This window comes from Saccostrea cucullata, unplaced genomic scaffold (assembly GCF_032062105.1).
Source record: "Saccostrea cucullata isolate Sc308-1 unplaced genomic scaffold, CSIRO_AGI_Scuc_v1 ctg1655, whole genome shotgun sequence".
In the NCBI taxonomy this organism is placed as follows: domain Eukaryota; kingdom Metazoa; phylum Mollusca; class Bivalvia; order Ostreida; family Ostreidae; genus Saccostrea; species Saccostrea cuccullata.
In genome coordinates, this window is record NW_026930901.1 from 293,707 (window position 1) to 321,635 (window position 27,929).

At 34.7% G+C, this 27,929-nt stretch overlaps 1 long non-coding RNA gene across 3 annotated transcripts in view; it reads left to right on the plus strand.

The window, feature by feature from the left end:
- The first annotated feature begins 4,361 nt into the window (after positions 1-4,361).
- LOC134230517 (uncharacterized) overlaps positions 4,362-27,929 on the plus strand; it is a 56,105-nt gene continuing 32,537 nt past the window's right edge. Inside the window, exon 1 of one of the 3 annotated variants that reach the window (XR_009984366.1) lies at positions 4,362-6,512. This is a non-coding gene — a long non-coding RNA (uncharacterized LOC134230517). The remainder of the gene's footprint in view (positions 6,513-27,929) is intronic. The other 2 variants (XR_009984367.1, XR_009984365.1) reach the window with 2 other exon arrangements.

Sequence of the window (27,929 nt, forward strand, 5' to 3'; positions counted from 1 at the left end):
CGAACATGTCCCTACTTTGCGGTTTCAATATAAAGTTTGACCATATCAACGAATTTTTTTTTTAAATATTAAATCCACATAAGGAAATAAATCTATCAATACATGTATATGAAAGTTGAAGTAATTCAGAATCAATTATTTTTTTTAATTAAGTTTTTGAAGTTTGAAACATCAGCAGCAGTTTTCAGTTTAACATTATTTTTATGTGTTCTAAAAAGCCACAATATTATCAGTCACGATCCTCATTTTGTCTTTGAGGTCCTTTATAACAAATTTTTGACATTGAAAGAAATGTTTCCTATAGAAAAATGGTTTTCACATGAGTAGTTTTTTTTTTCCAAATTTTTAGGCACTAATATTGATGATTTACGAGATTTTCTGTTTGTTTTCTTAAGTTTATAAAAAAATTCATGGATCAATTTCTGAAGTAAAGAACAACTGAGCGCAAACTACTGTTTGAAAATGAAATAAAAACTTCAATGGAAAAATGAAATGAGTTTTCTTTATACATGTATTGTTTATTTCACAATGATATTGCAAGAAAATAGGCTCTAAAATACAGTTATAATTTTATAGATAATTTATTATTGTGCAAAAATACAGAAATAAAAAGTCGGGACATGTTTGTTGAAAGACTCTGTACTTTATTTCTCCTTCACACTTTGCAGCAGTCTGTTAAATTCAAACTCTCTTCACGAAATCTGATATTAAACAAAATGTAACGCAAATGCTCAAACTCCCGGTTAAAACCACAGTAAGGGCGAAAATGATAATTTTTCTGTATATAATCAGTTAATTTGATTTTCTCTCTACGTGGGTATTTTGCGCAAATTTGTTTGAACTATGAGTAGAATCAGAAATACGGATAATATTAATAGATTTACGCACGGCATAGAAATCTAAATGCAACGACAACATGGAATTTGACGTGAATATAATCTTTTCTAGTACTGTGGAGAACTTTTTTCACACTATAAGAGCTGCTAAAACAAATTAATAAAAAATGAAAAAAAAATTATAAGGCTTTTTATTTATTTATTATGGAATGCCATATACGACAGCCAACTGCTTACTACCAACTGCTGACTGCTTACTGCCAACTGTCACACATATTTGAATAAATTTTATTTTTATATTGATATTTATGTAAATTAAAAAAGAAAGGCGCGGATCTACATGACATTTTTTCCAAGAGGGTCACTCTGGTAAAAAAAATCCAACCCAGAAATTTGACAAGAAAAAAATACGTAAAGTCCTTTCTTATTGTGAAAATTTATTTCGGCTGGGGAGAGGGGATTCTTGTGCGTCAACCTTCATGAGTATGACATTTTTCAAACCAACTTGACACGAATCTCCATTTTTGGTTGGCGGGGGGGGGGTCTACGGTCCCTTTTAGTTGATTTATTTTATACATTAAATAACTTTTAGTTGGTTTATTTTGTGCATTAAATAACTTTACAAATTTAAGAAGGATTTTCCGGACCCCTCTCTTAAGATCTATGCATGTAAAACATATTTTATTTGTACTAACAAAGAAATATAAATGTTTGATCGGCGTTTTCTAAGTGGAGGGTCCAAGGTCAGTTATACCGGTAGTTCATTTAGATTATTTAACGTATGACTTTAAAAATTTTAAATACCTCCCCCCCCCCCCCCCCCAATATCTGTGTATGTCAAACATTATAACACAGATATAACTAATAGAATATAGTAGAAAACAGAAATTTATTTTTAAAACATTTTCTCTGCGAAACGACAATTTTTTTTTATATAATTATTCTTTCTTCAAAGGTTTTGTTTTCTCCGGGAGGGGGGGGGGGGGCTTCTTTAAACATTTAAAGCAGCAAATAGTTTTTTTTTAATTATAACCTATTTCAAATAAGAAAAAAAAATTAAAAAAAATAAACAATGTACTTTATCAACCGCATATCTTGAATATTACATAAGATAAAACATATTGGTCATTTTACCCAGGTGACCACCTTCGGAAAAAAATGTACTGGATCCGCGCCTTTTTCCTTTTTTTAGTGAAGATTCATATAAATATCAATACAAATATAAAATTTATTCAAATATGTGTGGCAGTTGGCAGTAATATAAATTTACTTATCTATTTATTTATTTAATGTATATTAATTTTCTGACAAATTTTTTTAATGAGAATAAAAACAGGAGCGCCATACGAACATCAATTATTACGGACTTCACAAAGTTCACCTTCGTTGCGTTAATCGGTAATACAAGATACTAATTACCGGTAGTCCCCTACTGGTGAAACCGAAGGGGACTATACATGTAGGTTTCCTCTGCATTTGTCAATCCGTCTGTCTGTCCTTTGTTTGTCTATCAGTCTCTCCTACATGGTTTTTCTCTCTGTTTTTCTGGCCCGAATAAAAATGTCTGAACAACCCTCATTTTATAGGTGATCAATTCATAAAACTTTAAACTGAATAAATACATTTCTCTGATTTTCCCTTGTGCTTCTCCCAGCACATGACCGTTATATTATTATTTTATTTTATTTTTTATTGAGAAACGAATCTTAAAAAATCTATCGCATATCTTTTTTCTGGTACGTCTCCGCAGGGACTTATATATAATATATATATAGGCGCAGGGACTTATATACCATGGACTTCGAATTTGGCTTGAACTTATAAATCTTTATTTATATATTTTTATTTATAAATTTATTTAACAAAATGACCCATTTAGTAAACATTTTGTTCATCCTGAAAGTCCATATATTATGGAATTCCATATACGACAGCTAACTGGTTACTGCTAACTACATGTACTTTCTGCTTACTGCCAACTGTCAGCTGCTTACTGTGCCAACTGTCAGCTGCTTACTGTCAACTGTAAGCTGCTTACTGCCAAATTTCAACCGCTAACTGTCAACGTTAACTGCCACACATATTTGGATAAAATTTTAAGAAATAAGGTATCATTTTTTGAGTTTTATTTGGATGTAAAACAGATTGGTCATGTGATCAAATCCCATAAAGCCCGAGGGCTTTATGGAAGATATGATCATGTGCCGGCCCGATTTACATCCAAATAAAACTCAAAAAATTATACCTTATTACTTATATTTACATTTGTGACTTGTTCATACTTTAGATTTGCCTGATTGTGACTTTTAACGTGTGAAATGCATCATTTTTCAAACCCAACGGCATGTAGGCCTATATGTAATCCCCTGAACGCGCGTCGACCCTTTATGACGTCACGTGATCAAATCCCATAAAGCCCGAATGTGCCAACCCGTTTTACATCTCAATAAAACCTCAAAAAATGATTCCTTATTACTTATATTTACATTTGTGACTTATTCATACTTTAGCCCCGTGGGGATCCGGGTTAGAATAGGTCCTCAATTCCCTCTTGCTTGCTTGTCGTAAAAGGCGACTGAATGGGGCGGTCCTTCGGATGAGACCGTATAAACCGAGGCCACGTGTCACAGCAGGTGTGGCACGATAAAGATCCCTCCCTGCTCAATGGCCCTAAGTGCCGAGCATAGGCCTAAATTTGCAGCCCTTCTCCGGCAATGGTGACGTCTCCATATCAGTGAAATAATCTGGAGAGGGACGTTAAACAGTATACAATCATTCAATCATAATTTTTCAAACCAAACGGCATGTATAATTATAATCCACTAAACGCGCGTCGACCCTTTATGACGTCACAGCGAAATTACGTCGAACTTTTATCCAAACGCACATCTATGACCTCTTGATCCCATACCTGTATTTACACAGTTATAAAAATGCTTGCCTTTAGTAGTGTTATACAAAGGAAAAAAAATGCAAATGTAAATATACAGTTATAAAAACGCATGCTTTTAGTAGTGTTGTATAAAGAAAAACATTTGCAAATGTAAATATTCATATTTTATGTTGGCATATTTCTGCCCCTTTTGTGCAAGTTATTTTTCTATCAAATATGTCGACATGCAAGATAAATATGTTGACATGCAAGATAGTTATGTCAACATGCAACATAATTTATGTTGACATGCAATCAAATAAGTATTATAAAAAATCTTCAAAAATCTCAAATATCGCCCACATGTGACATCCAACATGCTAAATGCTACTTATTTATGTTTACATGCAAGATAAATATGTTGACATGCAACTTAGTTATGTCGACATGCAACTTATTTATGTTGACATGCAACTTATTTATGTCGACATGCAACTTGTTTATGTCGACATGCAACTTATTTATGTTGGCATGCAACTTAGTTATGTTGCCATGCAAGATAAATATGTTGACATGCAACTTATTTATGTAAACATGCGACATATTTATGTCGACATGCAATTTATAAGTTGCATGTCAACATATTTATCTCGCATGTCAACATAACCAAGTTGCATGTCGACATAAATAAGTTGCATGTCAACATAAATTAGTTGCATGTTAACATATATAAGTTGCATGTCGACATAAATAAGTTGCATGTCAACATGTTTATCTTGCATGTCAACATATTTATCTTGCATGTTAACATAAATAAGTAGCATTTAGCATGTTGAATGTCACATGTGGGCGATATTTGAGATTTTTGAAGATTTTTTCATAATACTTATTTGATTGCAATTTTCTTGCATGTCAACATATTTATGTTGCATGTTGACATAACTATCTTGCATGTCAACATATTTATCTTGCATGCCGACATATTTGATAGAAAAATAACTTGCAAACAAGGGGCAGAAATATGCCACCATAATATTTATATACTGAAATATCCTACAAACCAAAATGGCAGTTCAGCAAAATTTTTGATGATCTCAATAGAGGGCCAGGAGGGCTGTTAAAACAATTCATTATTAGGCATGTTTTATTGTGGGAACAGTACAAAAATACGTTAGGAACAAACGGTTATTAATATTTTTAGATGAAAGTCTTAAAAACATGGAGAAATAAATCGAGAAACAACGCACTTAAAAATTACGTGCGCAATAAATATAGTTTTTTTTTTCAATGGCACTGTAGCTCTCCGGTCTGTTAATACAGCTCTGCAACAATTTGAAAATCTGATGATATGTTCAGTCTCCTTTCTATTAATAAATTTTTTACCCCCTTATTAAAGGAGTTGTACATAAGAACAATTAACTTTTTGTCATTGCTTTTTAGAATATTAAGTATTAATGAATGGTTCTTTGCACTCAAACAAGTTTTTAAACAGCTACATGTAGATGGAAAAAGTGGAAGGGAATTGAGAATTTTAAAATGTGCGTAGATTTTACAATTATAAGAGAATTTGGAGGATTTAGGAATTTTAAACTGAAATTAGGCTGAAAAAAAAAATCAGATTTTCAAATACTTACGAAAATGGATAAATTGACCAATATATTTTATCTCTTTGTGTTATAACGTTTCACATGTACAGGTCTACGGGGGTGGGGGGCGGGGGTCACCCATGTATAATTTTTACAGTCATTTCATGTATAAACTAAACCAACTAAAACTGACCTTGGGCACCCCCCCCCCGAAAAAAAATAAAAAAAAATAAATAAATATGCGTTAAGTTAATGTGTATGAAAGTCATAGATATGAAGATACAAAACATAACTCCAACCCCAAGACGAAAAATAATTTTTCTCGTCTAGGATAGGAATGAGTTGGATTAAGGTTTACTGGGGTGGATCCCTCTTGGAAAAGAATCCTGGATCCATGACTATTTTTTTTTTTTTGGACAATTCTAAATATTAACGTAAATATGAAAATTTAATTATCCAAACATGTGTGGCATTTAGCAGCAAGCAGCTGATAGTTTGCAGTAAGCTGCAGTCGCGGATCAAGGAATTGAAGTTAGAGGGGCGCCAAAAGTAGGCAAGGGGTCTGGGGAACGCCTTAAGCTAGGCCCCCAGTGCACAGGGCGAAGCCCCCGGAAGCGCCTGGGTTATACAGAATTTGTAGAGAAGAATGAGGCCTACCGTAGACATATAATTTACATTTTCTAGAGGAAGCTGTGATTTACGTTAACTTTGACAATTTAAAGAGAGGGGGGGGGGGGGCGCCGGCTGAGAGCAGTTAAAATTCTCAAAAATAAAATTAAAAAAAAAAATCAATGGGCCCTATATCCCGTACATGTAATTAAATAAAGATGATTACATTAAATTTTTTCATCGTATCTTATGCTACATACATATATGACATGTAGATGTATATATAGAGTGTACTTTAGCCATGCTAGCAAGTTATATGCATCGGGATCGGAATTTGAAAACAATGGCGAACGTGATGAAGATGTTCATGTCAGACATGTGCTTCTGCTTGGGCTATTCAATGTTGTCGTATATGGATGATGGATATTTGTGTTTTATGTTTCTATCGCTTGACAAAGGAATTCTAGTGTGTTCTAAATAAGCAGATATTTGTGATGCCAGATATCGTCTCGGCTGATACCAGGATACATACATATAAAATCTGCCGTAGTACTTGGACCCTCACTGAGTGTGGCTTTTGTTCGTCAACTTGGGATGAACATGATGAAGGTAAGGAAGTTCAGATAATAAATAGCATCGCTGAATTTAAACAACTTTATATCAATTTCTGATAAGCAACTGAATAGGTCACTTGATATATTTGTGCTGAAATATTTGCTTTGTTGACCTAATAATGAAACCAGGGACCTATAATAACTTTAATATAAAGGTCCCCGATGAAACACGACCATGATGATTTTATGCCCCACCATGAATATGGCCGGGGCATATAGTGTTTGTCATGTCCGTCTTCCGTCCTTCCTTCTATAGCTGTCCTTCCGTGACGTCACACTTTGCGTTTAGCTCTGTTCAAAGCTAAGTTTCAAAGAAACTGTCCAAGATATTTTCATCAAACTTTATATATATGCTGATAGATATTGATCAGAGCTATCCAACTGCATCAACATTAATTGACATAAAGCTTTCCTTTGACCCGCCGCCATTGGGCCACAGTGCTCACATGAACACATAGGCTAGGAAAAAGCACATATCAGATCAGAACTGAAAGTTTACTGAGGTTGGGGGTGGGGGCTTGAATTTCCCCCCCCCCCCCCTTACAGGGGTTCATGATTTGAACAAACTAGAATCTACACTACCTGAGGATGATTCCATTTATATAAATATTAATCAATTTTAAATTTTAAAAGGTATCCCTATATATCCCTATGTAAAACTTGGGTAGGCCATTTTGGCCCCACCCCAAGCCCTGGGGGTCATGATTTGAACAAACTTGAATCTACACTACCTGAGGATAATTCCACATGAGTTTCATCTTTTGTGGACCAGTGGTTCTTGAGCAAAAGATTTTTAAAAGATTTTCCTATATATTCTTTTGTCACTGAACGAGACAGAGTCTAATTATTTCTGCCCTAGGGATTTCGATAATTTTTTGATAATTCAATTTTAATGTTTTATTTTTAATTTTTGGATTAAAATATTGAATGTTACCACCCCGTTTTCTTAGTGGGCCATCTTAAATGTTGTCAAACATTACTATTGGACCCTATGGGAAATTGTTGGAAAATTGCCAAATTACAACATTTTTTCAATATTTTTTGTACTTCTGCCATAGGGATTTCTTTTTTATTCAAATGTAAATGAAGTAAATGTAATAAAAGTACTCAGAAGTACAGAGAGCTGGGCTCATTTACAGAGTAGAATGGATTTCTTACATGAATCAGGTTTATATTCTGATGAGAAAAAATTATTTCAAAACTTATTAATGATAAGACACCGTCAGTGAGTTTTTCAATCCTAATACCACAGACCGACTTTGTCAGAATCAAAATTAATCTGGTACCGCAGCTGAATGTAAACAAACAGGCCAGTCTGGTTCCCTCTCCTGCTTCATCTTGTACATATGACTTTGTGTAGAAAACTACGGTAACACTGGCTATCAAAAATCCTTACACTAATGAACTATGTTCTTTGACTCATGAAGTTTTCAAAGTCATTACTACTAATGTTTATTTTATAAATTTTTGTTGCTTTATTTGGAGTTTGTATTATCTCAAAAGCGGTTGAGAGTAAGAACTATATTTTTGCACGTAACTTTAAAATGGCGACTATGGGGTCAACATCCTGCCTTGAACAGGATCACATAAGCCGGTAATTGCTCTTTGAGCAATAAGCCCGGCTAAAAAGTAACCAAATTGTGAAATTTCAAAAAAAGTTCACCATCTCGATTGGTCTTCTGGTTGCATGAAGCCAAATACCTCTTCAATTGCCATATTATGGTAAAATTACATTTTTATGTGACGTTGATAGAGCCATTTCAACGTTCTTTTTCCGATAGTTGTTGTAAAATCACATTTTCAAATCAATAGGAGTTACAAATAATGTTAATTTTGTATTAAAATTAAACTAATTATTAATGACTGCATGAAATTAAAAAGCTGTGCAAAGTGATGCGCACGAGAAGGCCTATATTGAGGCTAACCGATAGATTGATTTGTATAAATGTTGATACTGTAAATTCAGGAAAACATGATTCAACGGTGTTGGAAAATTGAAAAAAAAGGGGTGGGGCTAAATCAAAGAGAAAAAATTCAACCTGAAAAAACTTGACAATAAAATGAGGAGAATTTGACCATTGTCTAAACCTGGAAATTCTGTTTCGTGCGGGTAGAGTGGGGGGGGGGGGTTACGGGTAGTTTCAAACTTTTTTCAGTTACCACTTATCCTTATTTTTATTAAAACTTAAAACTGTATCATGCCTGTTGAAAGTGAAAAACATGTAACCTTGAATTACTTTTCATAACTATATAAAAAACTAGATGCTGTCATGAGACAGTAATACCCGCACTAAGGTGTTTGCCTCTAAAACACGCTCCTACATATTGGCCGGCTTTCCAAGGAAAAAGTCAAAATAATTCTATAATTTACATAGGCGTCGGCACTGGGGGAGGGGGGGGGGGCTAGGGCCGGTGCTTTTTTTCCAAACATATACTTAGTATAGATATTGAACATTGCTTCATAGGTTTAGCCCCCCCCCCACTTTCCACAGACACATGGCAGAATACATGTAGGTAAAAAATGGGAAAAAGGTAGTGTCTAGAAAACAAAATTATGGTACTGAAGTTCGAATTCAACCCCCCCCCCCCCCCCCCCCCCCCCCCAAAATAGGATTTTCGTGTTTGGGAAATTGATGTTTTCGTTTTCTTTTCTTTTTTTTTTTTGCTTGTCAGGTTTTTTTTAGAAGGTATAAAAATTTTTTTTTACACCTAGCCCCCCCACTTTGAATTTGCTTCCGACACCAATGATTTACATGTATTCATCAAACTGAGTATGAAATTCTCAGACCGGCCCTGTGACCTATAACTCAGAACCTCTTATATTTATTTTACATGCTTAATTCATTATATACCAGTTTGAATTCTATTAATGATGTAAATTAGATTTTGTTAAATGTTTTGCTCATAATAGGACCTTTTTAAATTTATTAATCCCCCCCCCCCCCCCCCCCCCCCCCCCCCCGTCGACACCACAATCACACAGCACATACTGTTTGGAATAGGCTAGATGGAAAAGTTTTGTTAAAACATCGTTTGTTATGAATTAATTTAAAATTTGTTCTTGTACTATACATGTTAACATGTAAATTTCTACATCACATCACGTTGCGTCACCCATTATCATATTTTTAGATTAAACACCATTTGGCACACCTCGGCCGATTCCCACTTCATCTGATAAGGTGACGGAATCGACGAAGGTTTGTCGAATGGAATTAGCACAAATGGCTGCAGTCTGGTGTGCATTGGATTGATTCATTTTGTGTTTTAACTGGATTTATATTTCATGAAGTTGACGAGACAAACATGTATGGCAGTCGGTAAGTACAAGTTTAAGTATAGTGGGGAGTAAAATAAACCCAAACGATTAGGTTAAAGTTCAAAAAGGGTCAAAGATCATCGCATGGCACACTAGACGAATTTCATATTGTGAAGTTATCTGCCATTGTCGATGTGACATTCGGTTACTGCCAATACTGGTGCGGATCCAGAATTTTTTTTCGGGAGTAGGGAGAGGGGTTCACATCTCAGTCAAAAAATTTCCAGCCCAGAATTTCCTGACAAGCAGGAGAAAAAAAACTGAAATTAAATAAACCAAATCAAAACAATGATAGTGTGGTCAATGTTTTCTCAGTTAGGGGGAGGATGTCCAAAGTCATTTTTTATTTGCTTCAGTATATAGTCTTGTTTAAATAACAAAGCAAATTCCAGGGGGGGATGGGGGGATTCCAATCTCCCTACCCACTCCCTGTCCCTGAAATAACAATCTATTTTGTGATTCCAATTAAATAGTATATTTTTTTCCATTTGACTAATTATACATATTTTGTTTCTTGTGTTTATATTATGTCTGTCTATTTGTCTGCAGAAATTATAACCTTGCCCATAAGTTTTAAGTGGGATGGGCTACACAAATGGCTTCTACATTTTATAGGTTTATTTCTTGTGACAATTAAGACCTTTTATTTGGGTACCATTAATTTTTACCTGAAATCCCTTGACCTAGGATACACATTTTTACAAGAAAAATACCAAACTTTAAACTTGGCCTAAATTTTGATCAATAGGTGCTAGGGCTTTCATGCTTAACATGTGTATTCATTGTGAACTGTCAACAATTATAAATATGTTTGACCTTGACCCTAGAGTTTGAACCACTTAAAAAAAATTAACCTTGGCAATTAACTTTTGAACAGGAATTACTAGGGATATCTTTATTTCACATGTGCATTCCTTGTGACAAGACTTTCTTCTGATACTAACAATTTGAATCCTTTGACCTTGAACTTTGAGTTTGACATATATTTGAGAAACTTCAACCTTCGCCATAGGCTTCCATACAGGGACATCAGTGTTTCACAAACACATCTTGTCTTCATTATTATTTGGTGGTGTCTCCATATGAGGGAAAAATTCCCAAGAGAGATGTATTCACAACAAACAAACAAATTACTAAAGAAAATATAAAACATGAATATGTTGTTCATGTATATCTCTGCATGAAAAAAACAGCTTTTCAAATACTGCAACCATATTCTAACCCTTTCAAAACACTCATTTGAGCTTTTCTGGTTTCCTTAACATGTAACGTCTGTCGTGACGTGTCGTCCATCTGTTTGTCTGAAAACTTTTTACATTTTTAACTTCTCTAGAACCACTGGGCCAATTTTACCCAATTCATATAGAAATATGTATATTTGTATGTCAGACTGTCCATCTGTCTCAATAAATTTAACCTTGGTCATCACGGTCATATCTACTGAATATTAAACTTATGTATTAGTATTTACCTGTGAGAATGGCATGGTTTTTTTATGCGCCCGGATCGATAGATCCCGGGCGTATATTGTTTTTGTCCTGTCTGTTTGTCTTTTTGTCTGTTTGTCTGTTTATCTGTTTGTCTGTCTGTCTGTTGTCAACTTTAACCTTGGCCATAACTTTTGAACAATAAGAGATAGAGACTTCATATTTGGTATGCATACTCCAGTAATAAAGTCCTTTCAAATGACATCAAGGTCAATGACCTTGTGACCTTGACTGTGACCTATATGCTAAAAATAGCTTTTTCCACTGTTTGTCATAACTTTTTAACCATAGGAGATAGGGACTTCATATTTGGTATGCATACTCCACTAATAGAATCCTTTCAAACAACATCAAGGTCAATGATCTTGCAACCTTGACTGTGACCTATATGCTAAAAATAGCTTTTTACACTTTTTGCCATAACTTTTTAACCATAGGAGATAGGAACTTCATATTTGGTATGCATACGATATCGATAAAGTCCTTTCAAACGACGGCAAGGTTAATGATCTTGTGATCTTGACTGTGACCTATATGCTAAAAATAGCTCTTTACACTTTTTGCCATAACTTTTGAACCATAGGAGATAGAGACTTCATATTTGGTATGCATGCTCCATTGATTAAGTTCTTTTGAATGACACCATGGTCAATGACCTTGTGACCTTGACTGTGATCAATATGCTAAAAATAGATTTTTTGAACTTTGTTGCCGCCGGGCGCATAGTGTTTCACAAACAAATCTTGTTTTTTTTTACCTGTGACCTAGAAGTTTGACCTACTTGCAAAAAAATTAAATTGTTATAAATTCATCATTTTGAAGGAGAAAAGTTAGGGCATTCATATCATAATGCATGTATATTATTACCTGTGATAAGACCTTTCCAAATAAATCATGATTTTTACTCTGTGACCTTGACCTTGAAGAGGTCAAGCCTCTACTTTTCAAAAATGTTGCATTTGCTTATAACTTTTGATTGAGATGAGATATGACTCTCACATTTGACATATACATTAATTACTCATAAGAATTCAAGGTGTTTCCCAGCATGTGATGCTTTTTTTTACCCCTTGACGTTGATGTTTTACATAATTTTCAAAATATTTAACTCTCCTAAAAGATGATTAGGCTTCTGAGTAACATTAAGGAAGACTTCAGGGAAGACAGGGCTTTTTTTCACAAAAAACGTCATTTTTCGACCCATATTTGACCCCCCAGGGCAAAATCTTAATTCCAAAACCTTACTGCACATCTACCTGACACCACCAACCATCTCGCAATAGATGATTAGGCTACTGTGTAAAATGTAGGAGAAGTTCAGGGAAGACGGTGCTTTTTGCATAAAAAATGTCATTTTTTGACCCCCATTTGAACCCCAAGGGCAAAATAAAAATTCCGAAACCTTACTGCACATCTACATGACCCCACCAACCATCTCTCAAAAGATGAATAGGCTGCTGAGTAAAATGTAAGAGGAGTTCAGGGAAAACGGGGCTTTTTGTATAAAAAACGTTATTTTTCCACCCCAATTTGACCCCCCGGGGCAAAATCAAAATTCCGAAACCTTACTGCACATCTACATGACCCAACCAACCATCTCCCAAAAGATGATTAGTAACTGTGTAAAATATAGAAGGAGTTCAGGGAAGACGGGGCTTTTTGCATAAAAAACATCATTTTTCGACCCCCATTTGACCCCCCGGGGCAAAATCAAAATTCCGAATCCTTACTGCACATCTACATGACAACACCAATCATCCCCCAAAAGATGATAAGGCTGCTGAGTAAAATGTAAGAGGAGTTCAGGGAAGATGGGGCTTTTTGCATAAAAAACGTCATTTTTCGACCCCCATTTGACCCCCTGGGGCAAAATCAAAATTCGGAAACCTTACTGCACATCTACATGACACCACCAATCATCCCCCAAAAGGTGATTAGGCTGCTGTGTAAAATGTAGAAGGAGTTCAGGGAAGACGGGACTTTTTGCACAAAAAACGTCATTTTTCAACCCCCATTTGACCCCCCGGGCAAAATCTAAATTCCGAAACCTTACTGCATATCTACATGACACCACCAACCATCTCCCAAAAGATGATTAGGCTACTGTGTAAAATGTAGAAGGAGTTCAGGGAAGACGGGGCTTTTTGCATAAAAAACATCATTTTTCTACCTCCATTTGACCCCCTGGGGCAAAATCAAAATTCCGAAACCTTACTGCACATCTACATGACAACACCAATCATCCCCCAAAAAATGATAAGGCTGCTGAGTAAAATGTAAGAGAAGTTCAGAGAAGACGGGGCTTTTAGCATAAAAAACGTCATTTTTCGACCCCCATTTGACCCCCCAGGGCAAAATCAAAATTCCAAAACCTTACTGCACATCTACATGACCCAACCAACCATCTCCCAAAAGATGATTAGGCTACTGTGTAAAATGTAGAAGGAGTTCAGGGAAGACGGGGCTTTTTGCATAAAAAACATCATTTTTCGACCCCCATTTGACCCCCCGGGGCAAAATCAAAATTCCGAAACCTTACTGCACATCTACATGACACCACCAATCATCCCCCAAAAGATGATAAGGCTGCTGAGTAAAATGTAAGAGGAGTTCAGGGAAGATGGGGCTTTTTGCATAAAAAACGTCATTTTTTGACCCCTATTTGACCCCCTGGGGCAAAATCAAAATTCCAAAACCTTACTGCACATCTACATGACACCACCAATCATCCCCCAAAAGGTGATTAGGCTGCTGAGTAAAATGTAGAAGGAGTTCAGGGAAGACGGGACTTTTTGCACAAAAAACGTCATTTTTCGACCCCCATTTGACCCCCCGGGGCAAAATCAAAATTCCGAAACCTTACTGCACATCTACATGACCCCACCAACCATCTCCCAAAAGATGATTAAAATACTGTTTAAAATGTAGGAGGAGTTCAGGGAAGAAAAGTGTGACAGAGGGACGGACGGACGGACGGACATGAGTAACAACAATATACCCGAACTTTCTTTAGAAAGTGCGGGTATAATTAGAGAAAACAAAAAATGTGAAAGTAACAAGTTGATGTTATCAGCTCATGTTATGTTAATGGTAAGGGATTTCCCATGTATTGAAACTAATCACATTTTTGTTTGAATATTTTGCATACAGGTTCTTGTATAATATTGGCTTCTTTACAATATTCTTGATCTATGGGTTAACAATATGCTATCAGATTTGCTTTGAAGTGTTTATGAACTTGAATATTTATTCAGGGACCAACCCAGACTTAAAATTTAGGGAGACTTCACTTCTCCCTCAGAGAAATTTAGGGAGAAGTTTTAAAATTTAAGGAGACTTCTTGGCGCGCGATGCTCACTGATCATTAAAACTCATTAAAAATGAAACCATTTCACTGTTTATAACTTAAAATATATGTCATTATTTTTTGTATTGACATCCTAGTAAAAATAATCAAACTAAAACAGAGAGAGAGATATATAGAATCTGGGTTTTTTTTTAGCTCTACTGGTCAGAGACCAGAAGAGCTTATGCAATAGTAATGCATCCGGCGTCCGTCCGTCTGTCTAGCTGTCTGTCCATCTGTCTGTAAACAATTTTTCAAAATGCTACTCCTCCTACAGTTTTGCTCTAATTTCAATATAACTTGGCACACCAGTAAACTACACTAAGATACATAATTCTGTGTATCGGTTTTTGATTTCGATGAACGGTGTTGCCGTGGTTACTAAAAATAGAAATTTCTGTGAAATTTTTTCAAAATGCTACTCCTCCTACAGTTTTGATCTGATTTCAGTATAAGTTGGCAAACAAGTAGAATACACTAAGATACATAATTCTGTGTATCGGTTTTTGATTTCGATGAACGGTGTTGCCGTGGTTACTAAAAATAGAAATTTCTGTGAAATTTTTTCAAAATGCTACTCCTCCTACAGTTTTGATCTGATTTCAGTATAAGTTGGCAAACAAGTAGAATACACTAAGATACATAATTCTGTGTATCGGTTTTAGATTTCGATGAACGTTGTTGCCGTGGTTGCTAAAAATAGAAATTTCTTTGAAATTTTTTCAAAATGCTACTCCTCCTACAGTTTTGATCTGATTTCAGTATAACTTGGCACACAAGTAGACTACACTAAGATACATAATTCTGTGTATCGGTTTTTGATTTTGATGAACGGTGTTGCCGTGGTTACTAAAAATAGAAATTTCTGTGAAATTTTTTCAAAATGCTACTCCTCCTACAGTTTTGATCTGATTTCAGTATAAGTTGGCAACAAGTAGAATACACTAAGATACATAATTCTGTGTATCGGTTTTTGATTTCGATGAACGGTGTTGCCGTGGTTACTAAAAATAGAAATTTCTGTGAAATTCTTTCAAAATGCTACTCCTCCTACAGTTTTGATCTGATTTCAGTATAAGTTGGCAAACAAGTAGAATACACTAAGATACATAATTCTGTGTATCGGTTTTTGATTTCGATGAACGGTGTTGCCGTGGTTACTAAAAATAGAAATTTCTGTGAAATTCTTACAAAATGCTACTCCTCCTATAGTTTTGATCTGATTTCAATATAACTTGGCAAACAAGTAGAATACTCTAAGATACATAATTCTGTGTATTGAATTTTAATTTTGATGAACGGTGTTGCAGTGGTTACTAAAATTAGAAATTTCTGTGAAATTGTTTCAAAATGCTACTCCTCCTACAGTTTTGGTCTGATTTCAGTATAACTTGGCACACAAGTAGACTACACTAACGATTGTTATGATGAGGAGAAATCAATAACTTACTGAAACACTGTTGACTATCAAAATATTTACTAAATTGGAATCTATTTGTTTTGTACTAAGAACATACAGAGACTTTATCAACGATCATTATTCTATTTAATGCAATTTATAAAGTTTCAAATCCCAGCTGCTTAAGTATTTTCTATTCGTTTGCTATAAGTTCAAACCAGTAAAGCTTCAGTCTCGACTGAGACTTCTGGGTTTTTTGGCAATTACAAGGTATATCAAGCAAAAAAAAGTTTTTTTTTCATTTTCCATAATATGCACAATTAACTTTTGAAATTTTATCTTTAAGTTTTCATTTTAAATTTTCAGCATCATAACATGGAACAATTTTTTATTATTTCATTTTTAAAATTTGTTTTCAACATTATTTTTGATTATTTCTGAAAAAAGTTTTGGTATACATGTACTACATGTATACTGCATGCTGATTGAACTCAGTATATCAGACGTGTAATTTCTTGGACAGTGATAACTCCACAATTTAACAGTAAAAGTATGTCTGTATTCACAGCATGAAATAATTATTTGGCAATAAAAGATCTAAAATCATATTCAACATCTTTGGCATGACATCAATAGCTGACCAGCTGTTTTGCATCTCAGGTGTAACAATGGAGTTTTTCATAACAGGAAGCGTAAAATCTAGAGGAGTTCCGACAGAGTATTCGACGCATTGGTCTTTGTAGCGAAACAGGTGCAAGTGTCCTGCTGTTTCGTTCATTCCAGCAGTACATTAAACAAGATTTATAAATTACTGAGGGTTCTACCATGTTTCTTAATAGATTCTTTTTTTATTTCCATTAAAGGGTTTGCAAATGTTAGGCGACTTAAGCTTTGCTTTCATAATAAATTACAGCGAAGTTTGGAGCCCAAAAGCGACTATTTCGCCTCAGTCGCCCCCTAGGTTGGTCCCTGTTTATTATTAATTTTTTTGGGAATTTGTGTCAGTCCGCAAGAGAAAATAGTGCAAGGGGCATGCAGTCAAAAATTGTGATACATGGTATGTCCTGCAAACAAAGTTTTGATTTTTAAGTCAATAATAAATATTTTCTATTATAAGTCAGTAATTAATAACTTGCAATCAGATTTTGAAAGAAAATTTACAAAATGAAATATTGTACAAACCAGGTTATTTTTACAAGACTGATGTGTTAGTGGTATATATGTAAACTAATCCGCGTGCTGATCAAGTACGCTAATTCCCCCCTCCCCCCTTCTGATTACTAGTGATAAAGTGTCTAAGACATAACCAACACTACCTATGTTTGTAAACAAAGCAAGAAACATCTAGTAAAGATGGTTGAAGTAAATTGAATATTAAAGCCATAGATGCCATATGTACAATGAAAATTATAAGACTAAAATTATAAGAATTTATTATTTGTATCATTACTTTATATGAAGATAAAACTTTTCCGTAAATTACAAAATCTAAGTCAATTGCGTTAAAAAGATATCACAATTTAATTTGGATTCTCAAAATTTTTTCCGACTCGGAAGAAAATACAAAAGATTTAAATAACACATTACAGAGAAGATAAAATTGTATTATTAGATGGAACGAGGTGTTCTCCGCGTTCAAAATTGTATGAAAAGCTTTAATTTATTAGCTCACCTGAGCTGAAAGCTCAAGTGAGCTTTTCTGATCACCCGGTGTCCGTCGTCCGTCTGTCAGTCTGTCCGTCCGTCCGTCTGTAAACTTTTCACATTTTCAACTTCTTCTCAAGAACCACTGGGCCAATTTTAACCAAACTTGATATAAAGCATCCTTGGGTAAAGGGGAATTTAAATTATTAAAAGCAAGGGCCAAGACCAGTTCCAAGGGGAGATAATCAAGAAAATATGAAAATAGCATGGGGTCATTAAAAATCTTCTTCTCAAGAACCACTGGGCCAGAAAAGCTGAAATTTATGTGGAAGCATCCTTGGGTAGTGTAGATATTAAATTGATAAGATCATGACTCCGGGGGTAGGGCGGGGCCACAATAGGGAATCCAAGTTTTACATAGAAATATATAGAACAAATCTTTAAAAATCTACTTTTCAAGAACCACTGGGCCAGAAAAGCTGAAACTTATGTGAGAACATCCTTGGGTAGTGTAGATATTAAATTGTTAAAATCATGACCCTCGGGGGTAAGGCGGGGCCACAATAGGGAATCCAAGTTTTAGATAGAAATATACAGAATGAATCTTTAAAAATCTTCTTCTCAAGAACCACTGGGCCAGGAAAGCTGAAACGTAAGTGGAAGCATCCTTGGATAGTGTAGATTTAAAATTGTTAAAATCATGACCCCCGGGGGTAGGGCGGGGCCACAATTGGGAATCCAAGTTTAACCTAGAAATATATATAATAAATCTTTAAAAATCTTCTTCTCAAGAACCACTGGGCCAGGAAAGCTGAAATTTATGTGGGAGCATCCTTGGTTAGTGTAGATATTAAATTGTTAAAATCATGACCCCCGGGGGTAGGGCGGGGCTACAATAGGGAATCCAAATTTTACATAGAAATATATAAAACAAATCTTTAAAAATCTTCTTTTCAAGAACCACTTGGCCAGGAAAGCGGAAACTTAAGTTGAAGCATCCTTGGGTAGTGTAGATATTAAATTGTTAAAATCATGACCCCGGGGGTAGGGCGGGGCCACAAAAGGGAATCCAAATTTTACATAGAAATATATTTATATATATGTAGATCAAATCTTTTTAAAAGATCTGCATCACCCAAGTTACTCAGGTGAGCGATGTGGCCCATGGGCCGCTTGTTTGTATTAAATATGTTTCTTTCCTTAATTTTGTATTTTTCAAAAATATTTTTTTGATCAGTTACACCACATATGGCTTTAAGAAATGAGCTGTATCATTTGATAAAATATTTTCATATGTAAATCATGTTATTACTTCATGTGAAAACAATAAAAGAACCACTGCCTTCCACAATTTAGATCTGTATCACAGCAAGCTTTTTATACAGTAAGTCAATAAAGGTCACTTTAACATGCCTGTAATTCTTATCTCGTTAACTGTCGGCACTACTCTGGAGAGAGAGTTCCTTTACTATATCCAGCTGTGTCTTACCATCAGATGCTGATAGACAGTAAAAAATAAAAACCTCCCCCCAAAAACCAGAAAAAGATTAAATCAGGTGTTGTTCATAAATAAAATGTGAAATGTTGTCATAAATGTGAATCAAGAGACTGAAAAATCAAATATACATGTTTATTCAAAAGTAGAAAGATTATGTAAACGATTAATATACCATGCCATTGTGATAAATTTTTAGTCTTCTGTCAAAAAACCAAAAGGAATTGAAATATTAAGTGTGCATAAATTTATCAATGAAAGTCAGGTAAATGAATTACAAGAGCTAAATTGAAAGAAATGTAATATTACATGTACATATCAATTTGAAGTCAGATATATTTTAAGAGTGACTAAACCAAACGAAAAAACAAAATTAAAATGTTCATTTCAATTAAAAGTCAAGAAGACTTGAATTCTAAGAGCAGCTAAATCTGGAGAATTGGAGTATTTATTTTGCATATCAAAGATCATTCAATTCAAGGAGTTAAATTTCAAGAGTGGCTAAATGAAGAAAATATCAAATATACATACAAATTTTGAAAGTCGTGGAGCTGAATTTGAATAAGGCCATAATAAAAATATTCCTAGATTCTCATCCCCGCCCGCCCCGATTTTATACCCCCGCCTCGATTTTTTTTATTTCTGTTTTAATTTCTTCGTCTTAATTCTGATCGGGATCGGTATTCATCTACCATTCTACTTTCGTTTAAAATCCCGCAAAAGTCAACATGATTCTGACACCTGTAATTGCTGTAATACATCTTTGAATTTTAATTAAGGGTCATTGGTTGAAAAAGATTGGTGATGATGTGAAGTAAGAAATAATTGAACCTTTACTATGACTTTTATTCGGGTATTGTAGATAAAATTACACAGATTGACCAGGTCAATAAAAAATCTGCAAAATTGAAAAAATATAAGATTTAAAATAAAAGCTGCCCGCCCTCGATTTTTAGGTCACCTGAGTAAACTCAGGTGACCTATTGCTATCCGTTTTCGTCCGTCGTCGTCCGTCATGTGTCGTGTGTCGTGTGTTAACATTTGAACATTTTCAGCTTCTTCTCTGCAACCACTGAACCAATTTCAACCAAATTTGGCACAAAGCATCTATGGGTGAAGAGGAACAAAAATTGTGAATTTCATGATCCCTGCCCCCCTGGGGCCTGAGGGGTGGGGCCAAAACCACTAAAATTAATGAAATCTTTAAAAATCTTCTTCTTTACTCCTGGACATCAAGCAATCAAACTATTTGCATGATTGTAATCAGCATTGAGTCCTCTACCAAAACTGTGAAATTCATGGCCCTGGGGTCAGGGGTTCTAGTGCTAGGGCGGGGCTAAATAATTATATAGTGAAAATGCATTATTTCTTTGAAAATCTTCTTCTCTGCTCCTTGGTATTAAATAAACCAACTAAGTACATAGTTATGATGAGCAAGAGTGCCTCTACCAAATTTATGAATTTTATGGCCCCAGGGTCAGGGGTTCTGGTGTTGGGGGGGGGTCTATTGATTATATAGTAAAAATACATGATTTCTTTGAAAATCTTCTTCTCTGCCCCTGAGTATTAAATAAACCAAGTAAGTAAATAGTAATGATGAGCAAGAGTGCCTCTACTACCAAAATTGTGAATTTTATGGCCCCAGGGTCAAGGGTTCTGGTGTTGGGGGGGGGGGGGCTCTATTGATTATATAGTGAAAATACATGAATTCTTTGAAAATATTCTTCTCTGCTCCTAGGTATTAAATAAACTAACTAAGTGCATAGTTATGATGAGCAAGAGTGTTTCTACAACAATTGTGAATTTTATGGCCCCAGGGTCAAGGGTTCTGGTGTTGGGGGGGGGGGGGCTCTATTGATTATATAGTGAAATTACATGAATACTTTGAAAATCTTCTTCTCTGCTCCTAGGTATTAAATAAACTAACTAAGTGCATAGTTATGATGAGCAAGAGTGCCTCTACATCAATTGTGAATTTTATGGCCCCAGGGTCAAGGGTTCTGGTGTTGAGGGGGGGGGGGGGGCTCTATTGATTATATAGTGAAATTACATGAATTCTTTGAAAATCTTTTTCTCTGCCCCTGAGTATTAAATAAACCAAGTAAGGAAATATTAATGATGAGCAAGAGTGCCTCTACTACCAAAATTGTGAATTTTATGGCCCCAGGGTCAAGGGTTCTTGTGTTGGGGGGGGGGGCTCTATTGATTATACAGTGAAATTACATGAATTCTTTGAAAATCTTCTTCTCTGCTCCTAGGTATTATATAAACTAACTAAGTGCATAGTTATGATGAGCAAGAGTGCCTCTACAACAATTGTGAATTTTTTGACCCCAGGGTCAAGGGTTCTTCTGGTGTTGGGGGGGGGGGGCTCTTTTGATTGTATAGTGAAATTACAAGAATTTTTTGAAAATCTTCTTCTCTGCTCCTAGGTATTAAATAAACTAACAAAGTGCACAGTTATGATGAGCAAGAGTACCTCTACAACAATTGTGAATTTTATGGCCACAGGGTCAAGGGTTCTGGTGTTGGGGGGGGGGGGGGGCTCTATTGATTATATAGTGAAATTACATGAATTCTTTGAAAATCTTCTTCTCTGCTCCTAGGTATTAAATAAACTAACTACGTGCATAGTTATGATGAGCAAGAGTGCCTTTACAAAAATTGTGAATTTTATGGCCCCAGGGTCAAGGGGTTCTGGTGTTGGGGGGGGGGGCTCTATTGATTTAATAATACAGTGAAATTACATGAATTCTTTGAAAATCTTCTTCTCTGCTCCTAGGTATTAAATAAACTTACTAAGAGCATAGTTATGATGAGCAAGAGTGCCTCTACAAAGATTGTGAATTTTATGGCCCCAGCATCAATGGTTCTGGGGGGTGGGGTTATTGTTCATAAAGTGAAAATACATGAATTCTTTGAAAATCTTCTTCTCTGCTCCTAGGTATCAAATAAACTAACTAAGTACATAGTGATGATAAGCGAGTGTTCCTCAACTAAGATTGTGAATTTATGGCCCCAGGGTCAAGGGTTCTGGTGTGTGTGTGGGGGGGGGGCTTCTATTGATTATATAGTGAAAATATGTAAATTCCTTGAAAATCTTCTTCTCTGCTCCTACGTATTATATTAACTAACTAAGTGCAAAGTTATGATGAGCAAGTGTGCCTCAACCAAAATTGTGAATTTAATGGCCCTATCATCAAGGGTTCTGGTGTGTGTGGGGGGGGGGGGCTCTATTGATTATATAGTTAAATTACATGAATTCTTTGAAAATCTTCTTTTCTGCTCCTAGGTATTGAATAAACCAACTAAGTGCATAGTTATGATGAGCAAGAGTGCCTCTACAAAAAATGTGAATTTTATGGCCCAGGGTCAGGGGTTCTGGTGTTAGGGTGGGGCTCTACTGATTAGTAAAAATACATTAAATCTTTGAAAATTTTCTTCTCTGTCTCTGGGTATGAAGCAGATGAACTACCTATATAGTTATGATGAGCAAGGGCCCTAATCTTGCAGAATTGTGAATTTCAAGGCCCCAGGGTCAGGGGTGGGGGGGGGGGGGTGGGGGGCTCTACTTATATACTGGAAATGAATTAATTGTTTGCCATCTGGTCCTTTGTATTTATAAAACATTTATTTACTTTTTGATAGGCAATTTTAAGGGTGCCTTTTAAAAATTTGTGCAACCTAGGGTCAGGGGTTTGTGTCAGAGTTTTAGGGGCACTACTGATTATTGATGAATATAACTGATTAGTTGGAGTGCATTTTTGTCCCCCTACCTTGCATATGGGTATTCAGTAACCAAGGTAAGCGACTGTTAAGTTTATTGTTATGATGATCAATGGTGCTCTTTCAAAATTGTGAATGCCATATAGCATCTGGCTTAAAACATGTTATTGTTCATAAAGTGAAAATACATGAATTCTTTCAAAATCTTCTTCTCTGCTCCTAGGTATCAAATAAACTAACTAAGTACATAGTGATTAACAGGAAACGGACAATAATACGATGTTTTACTACACAAAGGAAAACATTTTTTAAGTGTAGACAATATGTAGTAATCATTACTTTAATCAAGAATAACAAGTACCGGGTATAGTCTGGATAACTACTTTAAAACTTGTAATCCCAAGAAATAAATAAATGTAATGAAAGGTGGGACTAATATCAGTAATATACCCATTGACTGGAATTTTTAAAGAAATATTTTCCCATTCTGTTTCAACATATTGATTTTGTGTAAAGTAATGAAATATTATTTTCCACTTTTTTAATAAACATTTTTAAATATTATATGTAATTACGTAAATGATTTTATTTTGTAAAAACCTGACTGAAATTTGAATAAGTTTAATAAGTTTAACTTCTATGATTATTAATCGATTATAACTGGTAATCATTTTCCATCACTAATTTTCGTGTGTTTCGTTTGTTTACATTAGGTTTTTCGGTCTGACAAAATTTGATTCGGTCCTGTGTGTTGATTGGCTACATAGGACCGAATGTCCTGTGTGGTTGAAAAAACTTTCGCATAGACTGCTATTTAAAGAATAATAGTAAAGGAATGTTTGCGACCTTGACCTTGTCAAAATGACCTTGGATCACACCATGACACAAGCTGGTGATGAGTATATCCCATTTGTGTGGTACTGTATTGACAAATTCACACGTTTTTTTTCAAACAATGCATCCTGACCAGTAAAATTATCTTATCCTAAATGACCTTGATTCAAGGCCGTAACACACTCTCCATGATTTAAGCCACACATTTTTTTAAGATAGGCCTAATGTCACAGCTTATATACATGTGTAAAAAGTTATGGTCAATTTTAAGCAATGTTTAAATTTTGGAAAAGCCGGATAAACTTCAAGGTCAAAGTTCATGATATACATGTACTAGTATTTGATATGATTTTATCACAGGTTACATTGTGATGTTTGTGTGATATGAAAGCCCTATTTCTCCTCATTAAAAAGTTATGATCAGGCCTCAAGGTCAAGTTGTCAAAAGTCAGGGTATGTTTAGAAAAGATTTGTCATAGGTAATTTACAGGGATAAAATAAAAGCCCTATCTCTTCTCATTCAAAAGATATGAGTATTGTTAATGTTTTTGAAAAGCAGGTCAAAGGGTAAAAATTGAGTGAATTTTAACCCCCATCCCCGCAATCACGCATTTTAACGCATATACCGTTGCCCCGCAATCACGCATTTTAACGCATATACCTTTGCCCCGCAATCACGCACTTTAACGCACATTTCGTTTTTGACGTTTTCTGCTCTGATTACGCGTAAAGTTTTGATGGTATGATAATAACTGATTAGAAAATAAATTTTGTTATTCCATGCTAATATATTTCGCAAATAATATTATTTTTCTTCAATTTAATATGTCCGAGTCGTTCGATTTATTGGACGAAACTTGGGATGCCAGACAAATTAAGAAGGTTTTTCTCTTGACACTAAATAAGCTCACCATTCACTGGTGTGGTGATCTGGAATAGAAGTCACTCAATCTTGTGTGAGATAGAACCCTTGATTCAGAATTTATCGAATTCGACGAATGATTTTTTTATGTAAGTGTTTGATAAAAACCTGTGCAGAAATCGACACAAGGAACGTATAAAATTACAAAAGAATTGTTAAGTTCATACATACTCATACAATCGTAGAGGAAAGAAGTTTTGTTCATAGAATATAGTTTTGTTCCAGTTTACATGTAATCTTATGTTACATCTAGTCACTTGTTGTCTTATTTCTTGTTCTATTTGAATTCAAATTCGTAAAACCTGATTATTTTCCCACCTTACACATGTTACACAGCAATAAAAAAGTTACACATACACAAATAAAAAGGAACAGATTAAAGGAACGACAATATCATGTAGAAAAAGAGGTTGATTTAAATTTGAATGGTTTCATTATCAAGACAACATTTCCGATATTGTTAAAAAAAAAGTGTTGCACTTACTCGATCGTGTCTTGATTTCTAAACATGTACGTATATATGTATACATAAAACAAGGGATTCGGGAAAATTTTATGCAAGCATACTGACTACTTGTTTCTTCTTTTTTTTTTAAATAAAAAGGCAGAACAAACAAGAATGCCCCACTCTGATGTAAATTTACACACGTTCAGTTACAGGCAGATGCATGGAAAAAATATGACGTTGACATCAGATTCATATACAAAAAAAATTCCATTATATGACATGTCTCAACAAAGATTGTGTTAAGATTTAAAGAATCTGCGATGAATAGTTGCTTAGAAAAATGTGATAAAATTTTGTTACATGTATGTTTGTATGGTACGGACAGACGCACGGTAAAACAGGAAGTTGACATCGGATTTGAACAAAAATGAAACCACCATATGGCATGCCACAGTGACGCATCTGTAATGAGTGCTGCGTACTTGCTGAGAAAACTGCGACCAAAAACTTTGTTACGGACAGATACACAGCTATAGACAGACGGAAAAACACACAGAGTAAAACAGTATACCCCTTAATTCTCCTTCGCAGCGGGGGTATGGTTAAAAGACGTCTACTGATTAGTTTTTCAAAGGGTATATGGTCCCTAATAGGATTATTTCTTGATCCGCCTCGAGTACGTTTATATCGTCAGAATATTATTTGAAAATATTCACTTAGTCGCTTTCACGTGTTTAAGAAAACATATATACTCTGTAGGTTCATGTATGTCAACACTGCATACTCTAGAATTAAAAGTTTTGAAAAATTTAATTGTCGAAGTAAACTTTCAAGAAGAGGACGGCGATGTGGTCTGATTGGATTCTTCCACCAGCTATATTTTTTATGTTATACACAAAAAATACTTTTGCATCCACTTGTATATGGACATTTAACTCGTGACTGTTTCAAAGGGTAGTGCAGCTGGTAAATACATGTACCATTTAGATACATAATTGAGGAGCGATGCATTTGAACGCTTAAAACTTCATTCTTTCGGGGGGAGGAGGGGGTGTTATTTATCTTTGACCAACAGCGATCTAATGTATTCTCTGCATTTCATCTCCAGAATTAAATTATTGCATTCAGAATTTCCGGCATTTTTTTTCTTCGAACACCAGCTAGATTGTTAAATAAAAAGGCTGATTATAAATTATATATGCATTTCATTTTACCACGGGAATGCTCAGCATTTTTTTTGCGTTTTTTTTTTTTTTTTGGGGGGGGGGGGGGTGGTTATGCATCTTGTCTACCGATTTATTGAATAATCGATCAATAAAAAAGAAAATCAGCTACACTTGAACAATATTATGTCAGTGATGTCCGACACACATGATACTGATCTCAAATTTAACATCCATGTTTTTTTTAAGAAAACAAAGCATTTGATGTCAATGATTTGCCGGTATTGTTCAAAGAGAATAATTTCAATTTTTAATTAAGAAAGTCTTCGGTCACAGTTATATTTCCTGTCATTAACTCTTTAATAAATGTCGGGAAAAAAACTATAGATTGTCAGTAAACTATGTAATGTCGGAAATAAAAATTAGAATATAAATAATTTTTACTGGTAAAAAGAATGCAGTCAAATTAGTGTGATAATCTGTTTATTCTCCTGTCTGATCTTTATGAATATTTATTTCGGTCAGAATTGTACATCTTTTACAAACCCACTCAATTGTATATCTTTTACAAACACAATCAATTAATTTTCTCTGTCATTAACTTGTATTTTTTAATACTATAGTAATATCATGGGGTGTCACAAAAGTATATAGTGAAAAATGTGTATATCCACTACGCACTAACTCCTGATAGATCCTGAGTAATTGATTAATTTTTATTATATACCATGTTATTAATTTGACTTTTTTCTTCAAGTTTGATTAATTTGATATAAATACGTTATTTTCTTAATTGAAGCGGACAGGTTTTCGTGTACATCGACACTACATGCTCATAAAGTTCATCGTGTGATAGAAATCTAATATGGCAACCCTTGGAAAAATTGTGGAAATGCTTAATATATATTTCTCAATAAATACAGCTATTATTGATGTATTTTTATAGAAACATTTTTAAGAGTACTGTCTCATTTGCTCCACAAATAATCGAAATACTTATAGCTAGGACAACATCGGGAAAATGTCGAGTACGGATCGCTTCGTCCTAGGAGTTCTTGGACTCGTTTGTAAACTATTCTATTGTTTTTAAAAATGTGTAAAAATTCCATTACAAAGAAAAACTTCTTTTGTTTTTTTTTTATATATTTATTGCAAATTCGCCTACATCCCCATATCTCCTAAGTTTTTCTTTATTGTTAAAGTGCTTTTTTAGTAGCCCACATGTACCTGTAGGTGTAAAGATTCTGCAATCTTCGCTATAGCCAAGGGCCTCCGATACGCTTCACATCTCCACCATGCACTAGAGTTTGGATCGGAAACCCTTGGCTAGCAAGGTTTAGATATATATTGCTAATTTAAGACTGATTATTTTAATACCGAGTCCCATGGCAGTATTTCATTCGTATATCGGCCAAAATGCGCCATTGTATTGTTCGATAGAAATTAAGCGATATTCCAACAAAATTTATTAATTAAAAAAAAAACCTCTCGAACAGATAAATCAAGTTAAATGTGCTAAAAGCTACAAATCCTTTTTGTCCTAAAAATATATATTTAAAAAAATTTTCTCAAGTGATAATCCTTTTCTTCTAGACCTCATTTCTATTTTTATTTATAATTGAAAGATTC